General features: G+C 51.3%; 1 protein-coding gene across 3 annotated transcripts in view; it reads left to right on the top strand.

Annotated features, from left to right (window-relative positions):
• Window positions 1-24,959, top strand: part of Sbk1 (SH3 domain binding kinase 1) — a 45,568-nt gene that overhangs the window by 9,151 nt on the left and 11,458 nt on the right. The window contains exon 1 of one of the 3 annotated variants that reach the window (XM_021168051.3): window positions 14,424-14,999. The exons of 1 other annotated variant lie outside the window; for it this stretch is intronic. The gene's annotated coding sequence lies outside the window, so the exon portion shown is untranslated. Of the gene's footprint in view, window positions 1-14,423; window positions 15,000-15,250; window positions 15,418-24,959 lie in introns of those variants that run through there. One more of the 3 variants, XM_085841336.1, reaches the window with a different exon arrangement.

Raw genomic sequence — 24,959 nt, 5'->3', positions numbered from 1 at the left:
AATCTAGCATGGCTAGTCTTAGCATGATTTTCTCTAGCTCCATCCATTTTCCTGGAAGTGACATCATCTCATTCTTTTTTTTTTTTTTAAGATTTATTTATTGATTATATGCAAGTACACTGTAGCTGTCTTCAGACACTCCAGAAGAGGGAGTCAGATCTTGTTACGGATGGTTGTGAGCCACCATGTGGTTGCTGGGATTTGAACTCCGGACCTTCGGAAGAGCAGTCGGGTGCTCTTACCCACTGAGCCATCTCACCAGCCCCATCTCATTCTTTATGGCTTAAAAATACTCCATTGCGGGCCAGGCATGGTGGCGCACACCTTTGATCCCAGCACTCGGGAGGCAGAGGCAGGCAGATTTCTGAGTTAGAGGCCAGCCTGGTCTACAGAGTGAGTTCCAGGACAGCCAGGGCTATACAGAGAAACCCTGTCTCGAAAAAACAAAAGAATAACAATAACAATAACAATAATAATAATACTCCATTGTGTACAGAGACTGTCTTAGTTAGGATTTCCATTGCTGTGAAGAGACACCATGGCCATGGCAAGTGACAACATTTAACTGGGGCTGGCTTACAGGTTCAGAGGTTTTAGTTCATTATCATCATGGTCATGGTAGGAAACATGGTAGCGTGCAAGCAGACATGGTGCTGGAGGAGCCGAAAGTTTTGATCCAAAGGCAGCCAGGAGGAGAATGTCTTCTGCTGGCAGCCAGGAGACTAAGTGTGATTCCACACTGGGTGGAACTTGTGCATATATGTAAGACTTTAAAGCCTGCCTCCACAGTGACACACTTCCTCCAACAGGGCCATGCCCACTCTAATAAGGCCACATCTCCTAATAGTGCCACTCCCTATGGCCAAGCATTCAACATATGAAATCTATGGGTGGGGGGGGGCATACCTATTCCTACCATCTCTCTCTCTCTCTCTCTCTCTCTCTCTCTCTCTCTCTCTCTCTCTCTCTCTCTCTCTCCATTAGTGGCTGTGTAGATGTGCTCGTCTGTGATGGAGGCTAGGGCTAACACTGGGAGTCTTCCTCTCTTCATCTTATTTATTGAGACAGGGTCTCTTGCTGAACTTATGGCTGACCATTTCTGGTAGACAGGCTTGCCAGGAAGCACCCCCTACCCTGCCACGATCTGTCTCTCTTTTCTCTGTCCCCAGATCTGGGGTTATAGGCACGGGTTGCCACGTCTGGCATTTACATGAGAACCAGGGATCCGAACTCAGGTGTCGAGGCTTGCACAGCGGGTACTTCACCCACGGAGTCAACCTAGACTTCCATGCTTCCCTTTTCTAGTTTATTCTTATTGTTGTTGCTTAGTTAGTATGCAGAGTAATGGATTTCACTGTAACATCTTCATACATATAAACCTTACCTTTGTAATGTATATAGTTTACCTTCCGTCTGTCTCTCTGATGATGAGCATCCCGACTGGTCCCCTGTTTTGGCTGTTGTGTGTAGTGCAGTGATACACAAGGGTATGCAGGTGTCTCTGTGTTGTGCTGACTTAGGGTCCTTGGCTGTTTCATGTCATAGCTCTGTTTCCAGGTTTTGACGGACCTCCATCCTGATTTTCAGGGTGACTGCTGGCTTCATGGCTTGGTATCAGGAGTCAGTGTGATGACTCAGATCTCTGTGCATCGTGCCTGAGGAGAGAAGAGATGTTAGCAAGAGGCATCCAGGCCTTAATGTGGAGTGTTGGGTCTATGGAAGCCATGTGGGAATCACCCGGCACTAGCTTGAAGTGCAGAGTGTCTGGCCTCACTTGGATCCTTCGGAGACTCATGCATGGCAGAGGGAATCTTAGGTAGCCATGCTCAAAGGGAGCAGGGAAGAGGAGTACTTGTGGAGCAACAATGAGTTTCTCCCTCTAGCCACACTTCTAGAGGCTAAGGGGCATGGCTGCTTGGAATGTGGCTCTCCCTGGTGAAGCCACTTGCTTGATGCAGGCAGTAAGAGGGCAGGTGATTGTAGCATGCCTAGTGCAAAAGGTAGGTGAGCAAGTGGGCACTTTCCAGGTACGAGTGTAGTGATGGAGAGTGGAGCCCAGACAGGACGAGGTAGGTAGTGGTGGCTGCCAGGCAGTGAGAATGCAGGTGGCTGTCTCTATAAGGTCAAAGGGCTGTCACACGCAGGAACTGGACAAACAATGGGCTAGATAGAGAGCAGAAACTGTGAGAGCGACTGACCTTAGAGATTAGGGTAAAGTGATTGATGGGTGAGTTCTCACGAGATCTGGGGTTTGTACCTAGGGGCATGGTCCAGAGGGGTCCAGTGTGTTGGAGGTGACATTAGGACATCCAGGCAATGAGAGGACAGCTCTCTGATATCTGTTCTCTAAACTCTGTCCCTCACAAGTCTAAACACAGTCATTTGTTCTGGGACATGGCCTGACATGGGACATCTGAAGGCTCCTAGAATGTCACAATGTGCAGCAGAGCTTCAGCACCACAGCGTGGACAGAGACCAAGTTCCTTACACACCGGGAAACAAGATGCTCTGGGGCTGGCTCTGCTCAGTCATAACCAGTGAGGAGGCCTTGAGTGGACCAGCGGGACCAGAGGGACCAGCGGGACCAGAGGGACCAGCGGGACCAGAGGGCTTGGACTTAACTGTCCTGGGCGATGGGAAGCAAATGATAGAAATGTGCTCTTCTTTCCCAGAAAGGAATGAGGGGTTGGGGCTGCTTCTGCGGTCCTTTGGCCTGTCCTGCACTGTAGAATTTTGGCCACTAGAGGGAGCGCTATGCTCATATTTCCAGGGATTTCCAGGCGCTGTTTGCTCAAGCTTGGCTTCTTTTTCTAATGACTGGACAGGTTCAGAGTTTGAAATGACACACTCTAGGTCCACTACTTCTGCATTATGTAGCTTTGTTGGAGTAACCTAATTGTTTTGTGTTGTGGTTTCAACAGCCATAAAACGGACATAGAAAGGCGTTTGTAGGGATGCATGCCTATTATCCCAGCACTGGGGATAATTACTTTACTAGTGTAAAGTACGCTACACCACAGTAGTGAGTTTGAGGCCAGCCTGAGTTCAAGCGCAGCCTGGTTTGTATGGACAGACCCTGACTCAAAGGTGAAAACTATTAAAATAAGTAGGTAAATAAACAAATGAGCCAACACTTAAAACCCAGGGCATTTTGTCCTCATTATCAAAATTCCCAACATCTTTGGAAGGCTGAAAGCACCCAGAACCTGAGTCTACATCCCCACAGGGCTAACCTGGGCACAGACACGTGGAGATGAGCCTCAAGCATGGGTCAGGGGCTTGTTCACAGGTCCTGGCTTCAGGTCTCTGTCAGCACCACAGCCAGCCATGTAATGATCCACAGGAGACAAGAACGCAGTTGTGGTTCAATACAACTAAGTAGCCAGCGTTGGCTCAAACTTTGGGAGTCTGACCCTCAGTAGTTTATTTTTAGGCACGTTTAAACATAGCACAATTTAGTGAAAATTTCCCAGGGGTAACTTAATCCTGTATGTGCAATAAGGCATAACTCCACCAAACCCTCTGTAAAGTACTAGTGGCATCTTTCATTTTATTTATTTATTTATTTATTTATTTATTTATTTATTTATTTATTTATTTATATGTAGTACACTGTATCTGTCTTCAGACACTCCAGAAGACAGCATCAGATTTCGTTACGGGTGGTTTGAGCCACCATGTGGTTGCTGGGATTTGAACTCAGGACCCTTGGAAGAGCAGTCGGCGCTCTTAACCGCTGAGCCATCTCACCAGCCCTAGTGGCATGTTTCATAAAGATGAGTTCTATAGATGGACTCCATGTGACACCTCCCATAAAGATAGGTTCTACAGATTGTCAAGCTCCTGATAAGGGTCTAGGGGAGGTCCCAGCCACACCGATATCCCGAAAGTCACCAGGCTATTAATCATGTCCGATCCCAGCCTTCTGGGTGGAAAGCAGATTATACACCTCCCCCCTTTGAAGAGACAACCCTGTGTGTTTAACATTCCTGGGTTCCCTAGTGCTTATCTATGAGCACAAGGACGTACATTCACACAGAGATAGGATGCATGTCTTCTTGGCCACTCCACTCCCACATGCCTGCCTCAGGCCAGTGTCACCCCTCCGGTCTGCGGAAGGCAGCTTTCTGATTGGTGCTTCTGAGTCCTCTCCCCCCCACAGCCTATTCTCCCTATGTACCCCAGATTTCTCCCTATGCACCCCAAAGCCTTTAGCAGTCCCCCCTCCATCAGAGTTAAAGCCAAAGGCTTCCAGTGGCTCTGTCACCTCTTACTGTCCATGCTGCCCCAGCCTTAGCACTTAAATCACTGCTGAGCACCTAGAGCACACTGACCGCAGGGCCTTCACACTAGCTGTTGCCTTGGCCTGGCTCCCCTGTCTGTGTATCCCCTTTCTCACTCCATTCAAGTCTCTGCTAAGAGAATGAGGCTGCGAGGACTTCCCAGAATGCTGTGTGCCCTTTCCCGGGCTTATCTCTCTTTTCCACTTTAATGCCTTGACCTGTATCATTTACTTCTGTGTCCTGTTTGTCACTGTCTCTGTACTAAAGCAGAAGCACTGCAAAGGCAGGGACTGTTCTGTGTCGTTAGTTGCAAACAGCACACCTACTCTAACACCGAGTAGAAGGACTTAATAAATATTTGGGGGTACACTGTAGCTCAGGGGTAGAGAGCTTGCCTGGCATGTCAGGGGCCCTGAATTTGATTCCCAGAACTGCAAAAGAAAACAAAAAGATGAAGAAGTATTTACCTGGTCGCGCATGGTGGCGCAGGCCTTTAATCCCAGCACTTGGGAGGCAGAGGCAGGCAGGTTTCTGTGTGTTCAAGGCCAGCCTGGTCTACATAGTGAGTTCTAAGCCTATGTCAACAACAAACAAACAATGGAATTTGCCTGTTGAGTGGGTGGATGAATGTGTGCTGTGAAGGCATTGCACCCAGTGATCCACCCAGGCTTGAGTGGGGTAGTGTGGGATGCAGCTGGGCCTGTCAACACAGGAGCACAGAGCCTGCTTTGGATCTGAGCACCCTGGGGTTGCTGCCTTGAAGCTTTCCATCTGTTTGTCTTTGTCTCTGTGATGGAAGGCTGATAGGACCCTTTCACTGGGGACTGCATTTGGATGGATCACTATCAGGGTGGCCCTAGGCAAATGCCCTGCGAATGTCTTCATGCCCGGGGGAGTATGGTATTAAATAGAAGTGAAACCCACTGGGGAAAAGAACCTAGGAGAAAGAGAGTCTTCTGCCCTGCATTCTGAGCATGGGCAGCACAGGTTAGCCCCTGGGCCCCAGGGTCTGTAACTAACATGCACAGGTGCATTGTGGGAGGTAGACTTTTTGTTCACTGGAGCTGTCAGTACTGGGATAATGTTGGACTCCACATTAGAGAGAGCCAGGCCAAGCAAGAGAAAGCCCTCAGATTCCTGGGTACCTAACATCTGGCTTTGAGGTGCCTAACATCTGGTCTTGAGGTGCCTAACATCTGGCCTTGTCCCTGGTAGCCTAAGCAGCAGGCTGAGAACTGGCTGGAGCAGGCCATGGGATTCCTCTCTGGGACTCTGTTGTGACATCTATGATCTAGGCAAGAACCTGTTGCACACAGGACCACAGGGGTGTGGGGGGCATTCATTGGTTGACAGCCACAGTCCTTGACCATCACAGGGAGTGTGGCCCTGGCCCATGCTGGATCATCTTTGTGGTTATTCTGAAAAGTCCAGATGTTTGGCTCTATTTATGTTCTTACTCTTTGAAATGTTCAAATGGGAGTCTACCTTTTACTCCCAACGGATGGGTGAGAAGGGGTACAATAGAGTTCAACAGTGACCTTAGGACCTTAGTGACCAAAGTGATGGCTGCATTGAGGGCTGCAGACGCTGCCCATAGCTTCAGACTATCCTGCAGCCTCCCCGTCTGAAGCTATGGGTAGCGTCTGCAGCCCTCAATGCAGGATGCAGTCATGTCCTTAGATCTGGGGGGAGCTATAGACCTTGAGAACAGCCTGATGACACCTGGGAGGAGCCTGTGTCTCGTTCCCTGTCCTCTGCTTTGGCGAACCCCTCCTATCTCCCCAGCCACTAGAATCCAAGCCATTCTCTAGGATCCACTTAATTAGCCAAGCCTATTAACTCCCACAAGGCTTCTCCTCCCCTCCTAATTAACTCAGTTAATTAGGGCTTGCAGGCACAGCTCCACCCAGCCCCCTCTAGTCCCACCACTCCCTGTCTCCCTTCCCGCCCCTGGCTCTGCCAAGCCCCCAACAGGATGGGAACGCTGCAGGTGTTGCCTGAGCACCTTCAGCACCCACCCTTCTCTTCCTGCCCTTCTCCCCGCCACAGGACATCAGGACTCTGCTTTTTGTAGCAGCAGCACAAGGCAGAGATGAAAACAGGTCAAGGCAATGGGTGGAGTGAGGGAAAATGGAAAGAGATGACCCTGAGCCGGTGTCAAGAAGATGCCAGGGCCTGGACCCTGGAGGCAGTATGGGTTTGAGTCCCAGGCTGTCTGAAAGCTCTATCCAGCCTCTCCTCTCTCTGTGCCCTGACATAGAGAGACAGCTCCTGGGTGAAGAGGCCTGGCTGTGTAGAAAGGTGCTAGCATGTAGAGAACATGGCCTGCCCCACATCTGTATTTGTTAAATGCACAGGTGGCCTTGTGACAAGGCTAGGGGTTGAGGAATTGAAGGAAGGGTGGAGACAGCCAGGGAGAGTACCATGTCAAGCTCTACAGTCTGGACCACTCCAGGAACATGCTGGGCCTGGGGAGGGGAAGGGCATGCAGATCTGGGCAGGGTGGCACATACCTGTGATCCCAACACTATGGCAGCAGAGGCAGGGGGATCAAGTTTGAGGCTAGCCTGGACTACATTGTGAGGCTCTGCCTCAAAAGCAAGGATGGAGAATAGGGAAGTGGTATTCACCTGGGTCAAATGAGTGGCTATGTAACTCACTTCCAGAATTTAACCATTTTAGAAACCCACATTCATCTGAGCAATGGCTGTGTACACTTTAATCCCAGCACTTGGGAGGCAGAGGCAGGCAGATTTCTGAGTACAACACCAGCCTGGTCTACAGAGTGAATTCCAGGACACTCAGGGATACACAGAAAAATCCTGAAGAAGAAGAAGAAGAAGAAGAAGAAGAAGAAGAAGAAGAAGAAGAAGAAGAAGAAGAAGAAGAAGAAGAAGAAGAGGAAGAAGAGGAAGAAGAGGAGGAGGAGGAAGAGGGAGAGGAAGGAGAGAGAAAGGAAGAAAGAAAGAAAGAAAGAAAGAAAGAAAGAAAGAAAGAAAGAAAGAAAGAAAGGAAGAAAGGAAGAGAGAGAGAGAAAGGAAGGAAGAAAGAAGAAAGAAAGAGAGAAAGAAAGAAACCTATTGTACAGAGAGCTTGGGGTTATAAGTAACAGAGATTCAAGTCTCTCTGATTAAAACTCAAAGAGGGTGAGGGAGCTGGTGAGATGGCTCAGTGATTAAGAACACTGGCTGCTCTTCCAAAGGACCCGGGTTCAAATCCCGGGTCTAATCTCTAATTCCAGTTCCAGGTGATATGACAGACATACATGGAGGCAGAATACTGATGTAATTAAAATAATAATAATAATAATAAAAGAATAAACTCAAAGAGGACTTTACTGGGCCACAGAACTAAAAGGTCCAAGTCTTCAGGCACACAGGGATGGCAAGGAGTTCAGATAATGATGAGATTTGTGTCCCCATCTCTTCATTCCTCCTCTGGAGGCTCTCCCTGGTGTGACAACAGGCTTACACTCAGCCTTTCATTGTGGTCTCAGAAAGGACCCCTGTAGCCAGGAGAAAGTGTTATATACTGATTGATGGGGCTGGGTCACAAGACCAGCCCAGGAGTCAGACACCATCATCATCAGATCCCCTGAGTAATGAAGGGTATGGCGGGGAATGTAGGTTCCTAAAGGAAACCGGGGCTTTGGGAGCAGACTGTGTAGACAGATGCTAGGTAACGGAGTCTGTGCTGCTTGGACTGCGTGGGCATAGTGCCAAGCTCAGGAAAGTTCCAAATGCAGGCATGTGAGGCAGTCCCTGCCAGGCCCCACCCAGATGTCCTTGGCCTCATTCCCAGCTTTTTGCATCTTCATCTCTTTTCCTGAAGGCTTCCTGGTTCCACCCCCATCCCTACTCCCACCCGAGCAGCTCTTATCCATCCCTGCCTCCAGGATGCGGCCGGCCAGCATGTCCTCCCCTGTCTCAGAGTTCCTCAGCGGACTTGGCTGTATGGGTTCTGCAGTGGTGGCCGGCTCCATGATCCACGCCTTGCCTATGTGTCTCCTGCTCTTTCTATTCTCTTCTCCGAGGTCCCCTACTACATAAGGGATTTAATCAACTCTCAGTCTCAGAGAAATCAAACTAGGACACTGTTGAAGCCACTCCCACCTCCAAGCCTCCCGGGATGTGTGCTAGACACACTTGACCCCTTAGAAATGTCTGTGTTCCCAGGGGTCACTTCTCCAGGAGCAGGAACTGAGAAAGCTCTGAGAGTCTATGCCTTAGTTGGAGGACTACGGAGATGCAGTAAACATGGCTGGGGTCAGGCCCCATCTGGTCCTCATTTCCCAAAGCAACAACTGCATCCCAGCCTTAAGGGTACAGCATCTATCACTATGGTAACCAGACAGCAGGGTGGATAGGGCCAGCAGTGCCAAGGTCTCTCCATTCCTATTGCTTCTCTAAGCATGACCAGTGAGGTAGGTCATCCTGAGGAAGTGTTCTTCTTTATGTATTTGTTTTGTCTTTTATTTTATTATTTTATCTTTGAGGTAGGGTCTTCACTCCATAAGTCAAGGCTGGGCTTGAAGTTCTGACAGTTCTCCTGCCTCCGCCTCTGAAACACTAAGGTTATTTGTAGGTGGGAGTGTCCCCACTGGAGTTTATCCTGGGTAGTTCTAGGACCTGGCTTTAGGAAGCATAGACTCACAGAGTGGAAATGTTCCTAGTTTTGCCTGGTGATGCACACCTGTGGTCCTAGCAGTTGAGCAGTTGAGACAGGAGCATCAGAAGCTCAAGGTCATGCTTGGTTCTACAGCAAGTTCAAGACCAGTATGGGCTGTTTTGAGAATCAGTTCTCAAATTAAGGCAGGAAAGAGAGGAAAGAGGGAGGGAGGGAGGGAGGGAGGGAGGGAGGGAGGGAGGGAGGCAGATGAACCTGCAATGTCAGCAGTTGGGAGGTTGAGGTAAGAGGACAGATGGTGAGTTCTGGTTTAGCCTCTAATATACAGTGAGACTCTGTCTTGAGGGGAACAATAATCACATTTATCAAAACTTCCACAGGATAGTTTTCAATTGTTTTAGAAAATGTGTAGTTGTGGTGGGTAGAGATTACCCCTGAGGCCAATGCTAACAGTTTATCGTTTCTGCATCCCATAATCCTACTAAGAAATGAATCTTAGCCAACATGGATCCTACCATGGATCCTCCCTTCCAATCCCAGATCTTGAGTTTATTCCAGGAGCAGCCACCCCCCTGACATTACAGGCATTGCCTTTATACTACAGACATTATATTACTGCCTTTGGCTGGCTCTCCAGCAAGGAGCAGAGTTTCTGCCTCAAAGCACAGCAGGCCTGCAGAACCACAGAGAAGCAGGTCTTTGCTCCAACTGCATCATACGGCACTTGTCAGCATCAGTGGCTTCCTGCTGGCCACCCACGGTCGCAGTTGTATTTCCACGTGGGGCAGAGAGCACAAGAACACTGTTGGAACGCTCTGATGCTCCCGTGGGATGAATTCCAAACAGAGATTTCAGAGACCTGCTGCCCTCCCAGCTACTGAACCCCGGATGCCCCATTCTCTCTGAGCCAGCCTGAGTTTGGGTGGAACCCTAGCACAAGCGGTTCAGATCTGTCCTCAGGGGCCCTGGATACTTCTGCTCCAGCTGCCTGGACTTTCCATATCTGTGCACTCAAATGACATCATATCTGTCATCTTAATCCTAATTTGCCTCCTGAATTACCCAGTCATGAGCATCACCAGCTACAGGAGCTGCTCACCGGCATCAGTGCTCTAGGCATAGGGTCGGGGTTAGAGGATGCTCAGATTATTGTCAAATTTCAAGAGACCTGGCAATGGAAGAGAGGGGTGGGGAGGGCAACGCTGGGCAGCAAGAGCCTAGAATGCTTCCATAAAGCCAGTGGGAAGCCCTGGACACAAAGCTGCCATTAAAGGAGCGTTATGTGCCCAAGTAACTGCTCAACACTACTTCCCCCAACTAGGGATCAGCTGCAGGAAGCAAATGGGAGACTTCTTTGTGAACCGTGGGCTGGTTCACAGTGGCTGCTACTAGTAGTGGGTGATTCCAGTCCCAAATGGGCAAGTCTGAGAGGCAGAAGATCAGACCATCACCGCCCACCACTTACCCTGCACAATTCCATGGATCCCGTGAGCCTCCTCCTATGTGAAAACGATGAAGAGGAAGGCAGGAGAATCAAGCTGTGCTCTTTGCACCTTGCTGCAGATTGCTGGGAGCCCATAGCAGGCTCTCATTATCTCCTCTCCCATTGGCTAACCACTGAATTAACCACTGACTTCACTAAGGCTTGGGCTGGTTGTGAGGGGTCACCCAGTGGTGTGACCCAACCTCCAGCCCTTGTAAATCTGAGGGCTTGGCTTTCTCCTTTTCTTGTTTTCTTGTTCTTCGAGACAAGTTGCTTTTGAAGACAAGGTTTCTCTGTATGGCCTTGGCTGTCCTGGAACTAGCTCTATAAACCAGGTTGGTCTCAAACTCAGAGATCTACCTGTTCCTGGGTCCCGAATGCTAAGATGAAAAGCATACGCCACCACCGTCCAGCTGCCTGACTTTCATAATCAACCAATACCCAGTTTCTGCATTATCTTTTCTTGCTTCTGCTTTGTGAAGTCAGCCCTGCCCTATTCTGCCAGGGGTTTGCATCTTCTTTGCTAGCCCCAAAACATATGGAGCCCTGAGTTTCCTAGCTTGCGTTTAAGGAGAATATGTGTTGCCTGCAAGAGTGTTTAGCCTATGGGAATCAGTTGCTGAGAGGGCAACTGGGAAGGGATTCCCCACAATTCGTTGTAGAAACCTTTTTGTAATTGCTTTGTGGATAATCAAAGCTTCAACTGAGGAATCAAGGGAGTTTTTGCAGGAGGAAGCCTTGAACTGGGGAACGCTGTAACAAAACACCTGTGACAAGAGACTTATAGAAAAGAAAGCTGTGTTTTGGCCCAAGGTTTTAGAGGCTTTAACCATTTGTTTGACCCTGTTGATGTGGGGCCAGTGGCAAGGCAGCACCCCATGGGGGGACCTTGTGGCAGAGAAAGCCTGTTTATAACATGGCCAGGAACAAAAGGAGAAAAAAGTGTCCCACAATTCTTTTTGAGAGCATGTCCTCAAATTACCTGAAACATCCCACCAGGCCCCACCTTTTAAAGGTCCCCATCACCATTCAATAGCACGAAGCTTGAGGCCCAAGCTTTCCTTTTTGTTTTAAAAGGTATTTTTAATTATTTTATCTTCCTTTATGAGGATGTTGCCTGTGTGTATATCTGTGCATTACTTGCATGCATGCTCGGTGCTCTAGAAGGTCAAAGGAGGGCACCAGATCTCCTGGAACCGAAGTTACAGACCGTTGTGAACTGGGACCTCTGGAAGAGCAGCCAGTCCTTTTAACCACTGAGCCATCTCTCCAGTGCAAGGACCAAGCTCTTGATATATGCCCTTGGGAGACACTTAAGAGCCGGCTATAACAACAACCATGGCCAAGAACATGTCAAGGCCTGTTTCCCTGAATGAGGATGTACTCTCAGCTCTAGTGTCTGGGGACGCCGTTATAAGACACAAGAAGGTGCCCTTTCTCTTCCAGTCTCCTGCTCTTACACCCAGTCACTCACACAGACACCCCCCACCCCCTGCCAAGTTGCTTGTTTGAAGCACCAATACCTCATTTTGGAAAGCTCCGACAGGGACGGGGAAAGGCGGGGAGGCTGGGACGAAGTGGAAGAGAGCAGGCAGCCACAGAATTGTTTTAGAGGATAACTTGTGTGGAAATTAGCAGACAAGGTTGGTGTTATATGGATGGAAGGAACCAAATGCACAGAGATGTGGAAAAGCAAGAAGTTGATGTTCCAAAAGAGCTTGCTGATGCCAAGGCTGAATGGAGAAGAGAGATTCCCTGGGCTGGTGTGGCAAGCAGGCACTAGATGCTGACAGCCTGCAGCACAGGGCATCTTTGGATTTCTGTTGCTGTGAACAGACACCATGACCACAGACACTCTTATAAGAAAACATTTAGTTGGGACTGGCTTACAGTTGAGAGGTTTAACCCAATATCATGGTGGGAAGCATGAAAGCAGACAGGCAGACATAGCGCTGCAGAGGTAGCTGAGAGTTCTATACCCATTTCCTCAAGCAGCAAGAAGAGAGAGTGACCCTGGGCTTAGCTTGAGCATTTGAAACTTCAAAGCCGACCCCCAGTGACATACTTTCCTCCAACAAGGTAATACCTCCTAACAGTGCCACTCTCTAAGAACTTAATGGAGGCCATTTTCCTTCACACCACAATACAGGGTAGGCTTTACCCTGGAGGGGACAGGGGGTGCTTGGCAAGCGTATTAGAAATGCAACCTAGGAGACATTGTTCTCAACAGAGCTGGTGCCCACAAAGGACCTGGTTTCCAGAAAACTAACTTTCAGTAAAGGTGGGAGGAAGGTGGGCTAGGATTACAAGTAGCAGTAGCAGTAGTGCGGGCTGCCAAGCAGAAGTCTGCGCATCAGCTTTGGGTGTTCGTTTCTTTGTCCAGTTCTGGGGACTGAGTCCAGGGTCTTCCCTATGCCAAGACTGAGCCACATTTCTAGTTCCTGTCTGTAGTTTATTCAACTTAGGTATGTGTGTGTGTGTGTGTGTGTGTGTGTGTGTGTGTGTGTGTAGAGGACAGAAGCTGACATTATCAGGTGTATTCTTCAATCCCTCCCCAGCTCATTTAACTTTTTGTGAGTGCGTGGTATGCATGCATATGTGTGTTTGCATGTATGTGGGGTGCACATGCATGTGTGTGCATGTGGAGACGGAGGTTGACTGCAGTAATTCTCTTGTTCTCTATTTTACAAATTGAGGCATGGTTTCTCACTTGAACCTAGAGCTGACTCATTCAGCTAGTCTTGCTAGTCAGCTTGCTCTGGGGATCCTGTCTGCCTCCTAAATGCTGGGATTCTAGGCTGCTACACCTGCCCAGCCATAGCTGAGTTCTGGGGACCTGAACCCTGGTCTTTAGCAGCATCTCGCTTGGTTCCCCTTCTCCCCTCCCGTACTTATTTATTTATTCAGAGACTGGGTCTTTCACTGGAACTCACCGATCAGATCGGGATCCACCTGTTTCTGCCTTCCCAGGGCTGGAACTACAGGTGTCATGGCACTGGAGGAACTCAAGTCCCTCATGCTTGCCTGGCAAGCACTTTACTTAATAAGCCATCTTCCCAGCTCCACCTAAGGTTACCTGAGTTTGCAATACCCAGCTCTAAAAGTTCTACGAGCAGCTGGAGTGGTTGGAAGAGGATGCTAATTTGAGAAAACAATCTGATCAGAGATTAAAAGGAGGAGAGATTTTGGGTGCGTCGGGGGCTTTTCCCATGAATAAAATAGTATGCTGCATGGGAGACTGGGCCTCTGGAAGGATGCGTTCCTTGTTCCCACTCTGTCGCCATCTCGGCTCGATCGCCCCACCTGCATCCAGGCTACAATTTCCGGTTAATGAACAAAGCTCTTCACACCCGGGTGGCTTTGCACAGCTGCTGCTTCAGCCAGGAACCCCCCTTCTTCCGTTCTGCTATACACCTTTAATCCCAGCTTTTCCTTAAACTTACTTCACCGTCTCCCTACAGCAGAGCTCAAAAGTTCTGCCTGAACCCTGCACGGCCCCACAGACCCCAGGTCTCTGAGTAACCTAGTAGTCTTGTGAGGTCCCCTGGAAATCGGATGGATAGGTGGAAGGATGAATGGGCAGACAGGCGGGTGAACAGATGGACCGGTAGTTGAATGAGCGAGTGCATTCTGAATAGGAGAGCTCGGATTTATTTTTCTTCTTTGAAACAGATCCAGTCTCCGCCCCACAAGCACAGGCTGGAATAGTCTGGGACAGTCTAGCCCCTCGGGGACCAAGCAGCTGGACCAGGTGACCCTCTGTGACTCCCCCGAGCCCTCTCTAACCTCGTTCTGGCCCCCTCCTGGGCTCTGACCTAGAAAAAGAAGCTTGTGCCAAAGAACGGAGGGTTTTAGGACCCCGCGTGGCCGGAAAGCGGGCGGGGCATCGCGCGGCTCCCGCGGCGGTGGGGAGGTCCAGGCCCCGTGGCGCCTGGCGGGAGGGCGCGGCGGGAGTGCGCGTGCGCGGAGCGCGCACCCTGCGCGGCGGACAAAGGCGCGTGCGGCGGCGCGCGAGGCGGAGGGCGGAGCGGCGGGCGGGCAGGTACGCGCCGGCGGGAGGCGGAGCCGCGAGGCCGCGATGGAGCACAGCCCGGGCGGGCGCCGGCGCTGGAGCCCGAGTGCCGGGCGGAGCGGGAGCCTCAGCCGGAGCCGCAGCCTCAGCCCGCGCCAGGCCGGGGCAGGAGCCCGCAGGGCCGGGCTGCTCGCAGCGGCGGCGCCCGAACCCCCCAGCGGCTGAGCGGTGACCTCCATCCTCGCACGCGGCTGCTGGGACGCAGCGACCCATCCAACCCGGGCCCCCCAAGATCTGCTTGCTACAACCGCACACCTCAATACACAGAGAGACCCAGGCTTGGGGCGCGCTAGCCTCCCCAATCCGCTACTCCGGCACACAGGAACCCCAAACCTAGGACAGCAAGATCCTCTTGCTAACGAGAAGCCGCGGGCACCCCAAAGCCTCGGGACCCGGGCGACCAAGCCCCTTGCGACGCCTTCAGCGTCCCGGCTAATGGTGGTGGTGGTGCCCTGAGCCCCTCTCGGGCCGGGCAGACGAAGATCGACACGGCGCCCAGGCCCCCTGCCGCGGCGTCCCCGCGGCCCCAGCCCAGGTAAGTGGGACCCAGGTGAGGGGCGGCAGGTGAGTGGTACCGAGGTCCCTAGAGTCCCGCAGGTGGGGAAGGAAGTCCAGAGTGCGCGCTCCCCCTCCTCAGCGTCGCCATGGAGCCGAGGCTGAAGGACGTCTCTTTGTGTCTCGCTTGGAGGAGCCGCCCCCTCCTCCTCTCCCTTCCCCCACCTTCCACCCCAACCCTGAGATTTGGACACAGCTTCAGACCCCGGGAGAGAGGAGTTGCGATGCCCTGGAGAGGGGTTAGAGGGTGGAGAGTATCCCCGGTATAGCCAGGAGCGTTAGACCTTAGGTCCTTTGAAGAATAAAGACACGTAGCTATCATCTCCCAAAGACCAAGCTGAGTTCTTAAGTGACACCCACCCACCTCCCAGGAAAGAGAAAATTTGGGGCGCCCAAAGGTGAGAGGTGCCTGCATTCTGCAGCTCTGGGTGACAGCTGGGGCTTTGGGTGTGTGCCTTTGTCTGAGAGGGCAGAGAAGGGGCGTGTTTGAGAGGATGAGTCTCTTATTTTCTGACTCCCATACCCCAGCTCAGGTCTCAGTGGGGCTCTTTATCCAGTCCCTCTTTGTGCTCCCTGCAGAACAGGGAGAGGGCAAGCCCTCTCAGTGAACAGCTAGTTTGGGGGAGGGAGGTACCCCGAATGAAGAAACCATTTCAGGTCAGAGCACCTTTCTGCCCCTCTAAGTCCCGAGGACAGCAAACCTGAGTGTCTTCCCTTTTTCTGACCCGGGGAACACCTAGGACCAAGTCCATGACTGGGACACTGTGTCCTCTACGATGCAGGATTGAGTCTGGATTCTTGCTTAAGCTTTCCAAAGCATCTACAATCAAGAGGGCCTCAACAAAAGTCCTAAACCCCAGGACCCAGGGAATGCCGGAAAATCTTGGGTGTGTTGTACCCCAAGAAAGGGCAGGAAGGTTTTTTTTCAGCCTTCCACAGACAGGTGTAAAGTCAGGTAGGAGGTGAGCAGACAGGCTGGGGAAGGCAGGATTCAGAACACAGAGCCCTATAGAAGTTTCTTTGTTCGTTTATTTATCCATTCTTTGCAACATCTACCGTGTCTGAAGTTCCAGCCCTGGAGTTTGGGGCTTCCGCTCATCTTTTCCTGACGATCTGGCTTCAGATCCTTGGGCTGTTCTGTTTGTCCAGACCGTGTCAGGACCAGCTGCCCAACCCTTGACCCCTTGTCCGTGTGACACCTGATTCCCCAGATCAGACCTGAGCAGCTGATGCCTTCCCATCACCACTGCCTGGACTCCTCTGTGCTGCTGGCTTTGCCCCATGAGTAAGGATGAAGCCTGGGTCAACACTCTTGCAGATCCCCCTGTAGACTCAAGGACAGTCAAGACAGTCAACCCCCCCCCTCCCAGGAGAGGATGTGCGAAAGCCAGTTGCCCTGAAGATGAGGTGACCTTGATCAAGCCTGTGGCATTTCCCAGAGAGAATGATAGTGAACTACATATCTGCAGCCAGCTTGGTGGGTACAGATTGAAGCCAGACTGTCAGGAGCATTTAAGGTGTGTCCTAGCCACCTTGGAAGTTTATTTTGTGCAGTGGGTTGGAGCCCAGGGCTTCATCACACACTCCACAGGCAAGAAAGTAGAAGCAGAGGCTGGAGAGAAGTTCAAATGACTGTGAGCAGAAAGAGCCATTATGAGGCCAGAAGGGGACTGGCAGGAAGACTTTCTCTCCTTGTTAACCTGCCGCGGCTCCCCATTGAGTAGCCCTAATGAAGTAGCTTGGCAGCCCAGCTCTCTGCAGCCTGCCCTAATTTACATCTTGAGCACCCCCACTATACCTGGCTCATCTCCATGACTCTTAATTCTTTATCATATAAAATCCCCCTGACCCAGAGCCCCATTCTAGGATGGCTTGGCAGCTGTTTCTACCTCTACCTCCCCTTTTGCTCTGGCTTAGACTGGCACATGGTAGAGAGCCCAGTCTAGGTGATTGGTGGCTGGGCAGCTTAGTGGCATTTGTTTCCATGTGCTGTGAGACTGCACTCCTAGGCTCAGCTTTGGGAGTCTGGGGCTGTCCTGTTCTGGCCACACCAGCACCGTTGAGCCTACAGCCTGATGTCTTAGCATTTGGAGAATACAGCTTAGAGCCCCAGTTTGCTGATCAGTGTATTTCACATGTCTGCGTTTGTTACTGATGCTCAAAAATTCTTGGAAGATTTCACATTCAGATGCTGATTTGGAGATCTTCCTGAAAAACCAGGGGATACAGCAGCTTGAGGCCCAGAGCTAGAGAATGGCTGTGTTGTTTGGGCAGGACACATGCTCCCAGTTGTCCCAAGAACTCCTGACCTGTTCTTTATTGGTGTGAACTTAGAGCCTAGCTGCTGACCTCCAGGTTTGTCGGGAAGAGTGGGAGCTGGAAAAATGAGTGCTCAGCACTGGCTGTGCCTGGTCTACCTGCCCATGGCTGGGTTAGGACTAGCAAAGTGCCTACCTGGGGTTGTTAGGGTCAGTAGTGAGAGGAGCCAGGACTTCCCCAGACTGGCCCCACATTCTGCTCTATTCCACCTCCCCATAGCGCGCGCGCGCGTGCGCACACACACACACACACACACACACACACACACACCCCACTGGAGGCACAGGCATAACCATTGCTAAGGGCAGTAGACCAGGGCTTAGGCTAAGTCTGACGGAGGACTTGGGGAGGGCTGCTATTGACCTCAGTTTATTCCTCTGTGCAGAGAGGACAAAAGTGGAGGAGGTTCTCCAGGCTTCCTCTTCTCGGGCTTTCCAGGACTGAACAGGTGGCCTGGGTCGAACCTTGCATGGTGATCATGCTGGCCACATTCAAGGTTCAATCCCCAATCCAGCAAACAAAACAAAGTGACCTTGTCCCTCCCCAGCCTCTGACATTCCCTAAGCATGAAGCTGATGACTGTTACCAAATAACTGGGCCAGAGCCAGAGGCCAGCACCAGGCCCTAGCCACTCGCCTTGGCTTTGGTAGGTATTCAATCTTCCTGGACAAAGGTCTGCTGGAGCAGAGGTCAAAAGAGATGACCCAGTGCCATGTGGAGAGCACCAGCTCTGGACTCGCCCTAGGTTTGAGATGTACTTAGCTGCTTTGGGCCTCAGTTTACTTATCTATAGAATAGGAACAATACTGTGTAGGATGAACTAAGCCAGAGGCCAGAGACTGTTCGGTCTCATTAAAGGGGCACCTCAAGGGATAGCCGAGCTTCCTCTGGAAGCTGCTCTAGAGATGCGGGGCTTGGTGTGGGCTGGGGGGAAGCAGTCATTGCTGAAGTTGGTAGTTGGCAGGGCTGCAGAGCTCCAAGATGGGTAGCAAAGAGGACTCCCAGCCCAGTCGTGGGGTCCTGCAGGAGAAGGTCTGTGGGGTTAGGTCCTCCGGAGGAAGGCCCCTTTTATCCTCTGCTTCTCTCCAGGAGAGGGGCTTAATAACAGCAGGGGTAGCCAAAGGCCTTCTGCCTTCCCCTTCGTGGCCACCCCTTTCTGTCGTATCCTCAATGCTCCTAGCTCCTCCCCACCCAGGAAGCCATGTCGTTAATGTCAGGCTCGGAGGGAGGCAGTGGAGCAGTTTCTCCTGTCAGTCTGCAGAGCCAGGCTCTGGACAGATTTTCATTTTACCCCTAGACCAGCACAGCATTGAGCCCATGGCAGGATTTGAGCCCGGCTCTATGTCCACCAAGGGTTTGTGTTGAACTGGCAGCGGCTGCCTGTCCAGTGACTAACCTGACCTTGGACTAGTCAGTTCTTGGGGGGGGGGCTGTGTTTTGACTGCAGAGGGGGTGCTGTGAGGGGTCATTGAGCCTTGAGCCAGTGAGGCAGGCTTCAGCAGTGTGTCTGCAAGCATTCTAGGTCTTCTTTCACCTTGGGCTACCATATACAGGTGAACTGATTCCAGTCAGGGGACCTGCTGTGACTTCCCTCAGCCTCACACTCATTCTCTGCAGCTTGAACAGTCACAAGAGGGTTCCAGAATATACCAGCTGCTGCTTCCCTGGGAGACTAGGCAGGGCTGGGATGGATATCATAGAACAACCTCTTTTGCTTGTCAGACCTGAGAGGATGACCTCAAAGAGGGTACACAACTCTACCCACTGGGCCCGGCCTTGGGCAAGGTTCCTAACGTCTCTGTGCCTCAGCTCTCTCTTCTGTAAGAAAGAATCCTAGCACTTGTCTTCTGGGCCTGTTGGGAGGGCCAAGTGGAAGGATGTTTGTAAAGTGCTATGACTGTCACCTGCGGCACCCCAAGGGTTGCCTCTAATATTAGTCCTTAAAGCCTGAGCAGAAAGGGATGGCAGCTCCTCATTTAGAGATGAAGTGGGTCTCTGGCCTGGTGTGGTGGCACACACCTTTGATCCCTGTACTCAGGAAACAGACAGGCAGATCTCTTAAGTTTGAGGCTAGCCTGGTCTAATAGTAAACTCCAGGCCAGTCAAAACTGCAAGTGAGACCTTGTCTGAAAAAAATGGGGCTCTGATGTGAAGGGCTTTCCCCAAGGCTCTCTCTGTCCTGGGGTTGAGGAAAAGTTCTGGTCACTTTTATCTCATACACAAAGCACAAGGCTTGGTGGATCTGAAGTTCTCTGTGGCTTCACCCGGGCACCAGCCTGTTCCAGGGGCCTGCAGCCCAGCTGCATCCGAGTCTCCTAAGGCAAGGCCCGGGTCAGGGTCACATGCTGTACCTCACGCTTCATGGATCAAGGATCTTAGAGGACTTGAGGCTACTGAGAGGAGAGCCACTTCCTGTGGTGTCTTCTCCGTCCCTCTCAGATCTGTTCTGCATACTTGGCAGGCTTCCTTTCCCTTGCTCGCTGGCAGTTCCCCTGGGATGGCACCTTGCCGGCCATGCGTCTGTTTCACCGTTAGAGCCTTGACTATTGTGCTGCACAGTCCCAGCTCTCGAGCTTGGCCACAGGACTCCCAGCTGCTCTCAGATTCAGGGGCAGTGCCGAGCGTGGAGCCAGTCACACATATCCTTTTGAAATGTGTTAGGATCGGACAAATCATCTCTAAGCCACAACCAGCTGTGTGACTTGGGGTGGAACCACATAATCTTTTTCTTTGTGCCTCAGTCTCCTTAGCTGTAAAGACATAAATAGCGTCTCCCAAGGGTATTTGAGGTTTAAATGAGTCGGTATGTCTAGAGCAGTTTTGAGTGGCTTGTAAGAGGTGGCTCCTGTAAGTACTACTTGAACCTGAACCATTTTATACCCATTTTTCACTCCTATTGGAGCCCAAGACAAGTCAGATGGGTGCTCTGAGCCATATCTTTGGCTCTTACGCCTATTTAACTTGGAAGAAATTGCGTCTCAGAGGACAAACAACTTGCACAGGCCCCTATGGCTAGGTATGGGAGTGAGCGCCTGAGCCTCGGTGTAGGTGCTACATTGGCTGCAGGTGTGTTTGTCCCTCTGTAGTTCAGAGGTGATCTGGGGCTGGGGAAAGAGCCTCTGTTCACCCAGCTCTCTCTCTCTAGAAGTCACCATTCATTCACTGGGAACAACCTGGCCAAAGGCACTGGCCCATCAACCACATTCTATTCCAAATCCTGAGTGCTAGATTATCTGCATCTTCCAGGTCTTGAGTTTTGGAGGCCTTCACAAACCCTGGGCCTGCTCATGGCCCTCTTTGAGGACCCTACCCCTTTGGACTTGGGACTCCCACCTTCTACAGGGCCAGAGAGGCTAGACAACCTGTTTGGTAACAGAGTCACCAACTTAAATGGCTGCCAAGGCTTTGCCTAGAGAAGGGGTTGACTGCCAGGTAGAAGAGAGGGAGGAAGGCTCTAAGTCAGCCCTGGAGTCTCACAGCACAGTGATCTCTAGGTGGCCTGGTGGCAAGGACATTGAGGAAGGTTGTATGTTGTGGCTTGACCCAGGAACACTCCTGAGTCTCCACATTATAGATCTGGCAAATGGGGAGGATGGGCCTGGTGATCACAGACTATTTCTGGCTGTAGCTGGTTTAAGAGTTAGATTTAGCAGCAGAAAGATGGCCTCTGAGTGTGGAATAGAAGGGTAGATTTGCCTGTACACTCAGGGGGAGAACTAGACCTCAGGTCCCTCCATCTGGTCACTGTAGCCCATTGTGCTCAGTGGGCATTCTTAGCTCTGTCCTACTGATGAGCAAGCTGAGGTGTCTGTAGGGGCACAACCTACCCAAGGTCACATTGCACAGTGGCAGGATTTGCATAACCTCTTCTTCCTTTTGCTTTTTGGACCAGGAATCAGTACTCGATGGGTTATGTATGATTGTCAAAGGACTGGAGCAATCCAGGCATGGTGGCTGTATGTCTGTACACACAACACTCAGGAAGGGTCAAGAAGATTTTGAATTTGAGGTCCGCTTGGGCTATTTAGCAGCAAGACCCTGACTCAAAAGATCAAACAAGAGAGAGGGCTTGTCTAAAATCCCGTTTCCTGGGAGGCCCCAGCCCTCGAGTATTGGATGTAGGAGCAGGCCTACGCTGCGATGGTGCTCCTGGCAGTGAGCAGAAGGGTCCAAGTGCAGGCAGATTGTGGTCCTGGGCAAGCCAGTGTAGAGGGTAGGGACAGCCCTGAGGATGGCCATTCAGGAGCACATCGTCACCAGACTAGGATGCTGTCCCGGGAAGAGAGGGAATCTTGCCAAGCACAGATTGTAGGGTGTGGGGTCCCTGGAGATGGGGTCCTGGTGCTGATGGGCAGCTAGGCAGGTTTCCTGTTTGCTTCCTCAAACAGCCCTGTCACCTGGCCTCAGCCAGCTGTCCCTTCTGCTCCCCAGCTCATGCAGGGTTGAGCCTGGTAAAAGTTTTATCCTTCCTTCCCTCCTTGCTCAGCCCCCACCTCCCCAAAGAGATTCAGTTGTTCAGTCAACAGAAATTTACTAAGCACCTGCTTTGTGCCAGCTGTCATGTGAGCTCCTGGGGACTCCACAGTGAACAAGACCAGGCCATAATATCCCTGCCCTCTGGGTGGCTTCAGTTCGAGTGGGAGAAAGACACAGTTAATAGATGTCATCATAGTCAGTGAATTATATAATGAATTCAAAGGTGCTACGTTCTACTGGGGAGAAATAGAGCAAGCGTGGAGGAAGGGAAGGTGGGACGTGGCCCTAGTTTGGAAAGTGTCACCCAAGCAGAACACTGACGAAAGATCTATGTGGGCCTTGGAGGGAAGAGCTATTCAGGCAGAAGGAACAGCTCCAGGCTGGGATAGGGCTGCTGGGAGCAGCGGGGGAAACGGTTGGGGGTGGGGCGTAGCAGCAAGTCACAGGGGTGGGTGTGGGGTGGACAAGGCTAGTGGAAAGACTGGTGTGAGATGGGCTGCGGAAGGAGTGGAGAGGGGGTGACACTGGGTGCTGTGTCTAGATTGTAGCCTGGCCCAGTGGCACACACCCGCAGTCCTAGCTACTCTGGAGGGTGAGACAGAAGAATTGGAAGTTGCAAGCTAGTTTGGGTCAAGGTCGAATACCATCACAACTGTGTGGGTTCTGGAGTTGCTTAATATCAGTGAAAACCCTGTTCTTATTTTCCCCTTGTCAAAGCAGTGTACTGACTGACTGTATCCAGTGATCTGGAGCCCAGAGGGCAGGGTAACTGGTGACTGCTGCTGTGTTCTCCCAGAGGCAGACTAATTATTTGGCAAGGTGTCCAGCATAGCAACATGGTCCGGGCTCTCTGTAAAAATTCCAAGCCCACTCACCCTTTAGCCTACATGCCTGTTTCTAGAAGCTCTGCACAGATCCACTCAAATCCACTGAGTGTCAAGTTGCTTCTGTGCAAGGCCGCTTACTTTTTATAGCAATAGCACGGACACTGGAGACTCAGCTCTGCAGTTTACCTCGCCCTCTGCCCGGCTGGCTACTCTTCCTCAAGCCAGGATTCAATGGGCGCTGTCCAGGCCTGTGGTACTGAACGTGGGTTGGAGGGAGACCTGGGGCCCAGAACTGAAGGCTAAAAGTAAAAAAGATGATGTGCAGGCCAAGAAGCTAAGGATTCAGTCCTGGCCCAGAGGCTGACGGTGGGTAGGCTCCTCCAAGCCTCAGCATCCTGCCCTGTGAAGAGGGAGTTGCCACAGAGATTAAGTGGCAAAATGAATGGTAATTTTTTTGTTGTTGTTGGTTTGGCTTGGTTTGGTTTGGTTTTGGTATTTTTGGTTTTTCAAGACAGGGTTTCTCTGTATAGCCCTGGCTGTCCTGGAACTCACTCTGTAGACCAGGCTGGCCTCGAACTCAGAAATCCGCCTGCCTCTGCCTCCTGAGTACTGGGATTAAAGGCGTCTGTCACCACGCCCGGCATAAATGGTAATTTTTACCACTTCACTTCAGAGGTGGTAGCGTAGTGGTTAAGCTTGGGTCACAGCATGGTGATGGTTGGTTCTACTGCCTCCTGGATGGGTGATCTTCTATAGTGATATGACCAAGCGGGGCCTGGTGGCATATACTTGTCATCCCAGCTACTCGGGAGGCTGAGGCAGGAGGGTCAAAAGCTTGAGGACAGCCTGGACTACATAGCAAGACTCTTGTTTTAGAATAAAAAGGGCTGGGGGGTGCAACACTTGCCGGGGCTCCATCCTAGCATTAAACACAGACAGAAAACAATGCCCGTGCCTAAGTTTCTTCATTTGTAACTTGGAGTCAGTAATATTCCCCACACTATGAGGCAGTGGAAGGACTTGATGGGTCCATGGGATTCACCCCATCAGTGTCACTTTCTGTTGGTATCTCCAGCCTGTCCCCGGTGACCAGTGCTCCTCACAGCTGCTTCTCTCATGCCACCTGGACTTGGAGCTGTTAGAGAACGATAGTACTTTACCCCCAAAGACAGCCTGGTTCCTGACCTATGACTGGTCATCAGTCTGTCTGTCTACAGAATGGAGCCAACCAACAGTCCTTCACGTGGTGCTAGAAAATAACTGTGTGCCTGCAGGGTCATCTTCAGGAAAGCCAAGATATAAAAAGTTACAACTTCCAAACACGTAAGGAATTATTCACCGGCATTTGTCACCCCCTGGCTCAGTGCTGGGAATAGCAAGATGATTAAGGCAGGGGCTGGCTTTCAAGGAGCTCTCGGCTCTCTCGCTGGGTTTTAGGTACACTCGTCTGGAGTCTAGCTTGGGAGTTATATAAACTCATCAGCTGGCTTAATTAAGCCCGAACAGAAACCCATTGATTCATGAAACAAATGTCCAGGAGTATAGCTGGCCTTAGGCGTGCCTCATCAGCACATCTCTGCTGCTTCCCTGTCAGGCAGGTTTCCCCGTTGGTGTGGCCTGCCAGCTTCCAACAGCTCTAGCCCTGTGTCCTCTGGCTTGGTCTCACACCCAGAGTGAAGGATGCTGTTTCTTCACAATTCCAGCAGACGTCCCAGGGCTTGGCTGCAGGGGTCACCATTGGGCATGTGTTTATCTTGAGCAGATGGAACAATGGATCCCAGAATCAGGCCTGTCCCTGATAGCGGTGTAGAGAGCAGGGCAGGACTGGTACCCAAAGAAAGGGGAACTGATGCCAAGCAAGGCAATACCACATGGCTGTTCAAGGAGCCTCAGCAGCACTGCAAGGCCAGATGTGCTGGTGTACACCTGTCGTCCTAGCACTCAGGAGGCAGAGGAGGGAAGATGGAGAATTCAGTGCCACCCTGGCAAGACCCTCTCTTAAATAACAATCCAGTGATCCAAACTCCATTGCAGCTGTGTGAGCAAGGCAAAAAGTGAGTCAAATCTGACTTTCAGTCAGGCTGGGCGGGGTGTGGAGCAAGGCACAGTGGCAAGCTCGTATGAAATGCCACAGGCCGTTATGTGTGTTAACTGAAGTGCAGATAAAAAGCGGTTCATCCGATGGAGTCTAAGGACTTCTGAGGGAGGCAGCACGAAGAAGACTGGCGTGTGGAGTCAGTCAGGAGACTGCAGCTGAAGCTCACTTGCCTTTCACTGATGGAAGGAGGAGAGGTCACTGGGCTGCCCCCACTCAGTTC

The sequence above is a fragment of the Mus caroli genome, unplaced genomic scaffold, assembly GCF_978045245.1.
Source record: "Mus caroli unplaced genomic scaffold, Mus_caroli_1 scaffold_8, whole genome shotgun sequence".
In the NCBI taxonomy this organism is placed as follows: Eukaryota; Metazoa; Chordata; class Mammalia; order Rodentia; family Muridae; genus Mus; species Mus caroli.
The sequence above is the reverse complement of the archived record's forward strand: the minus strand, read 5'-3'. Positions and strand labels throughout refer to the sequence as shown.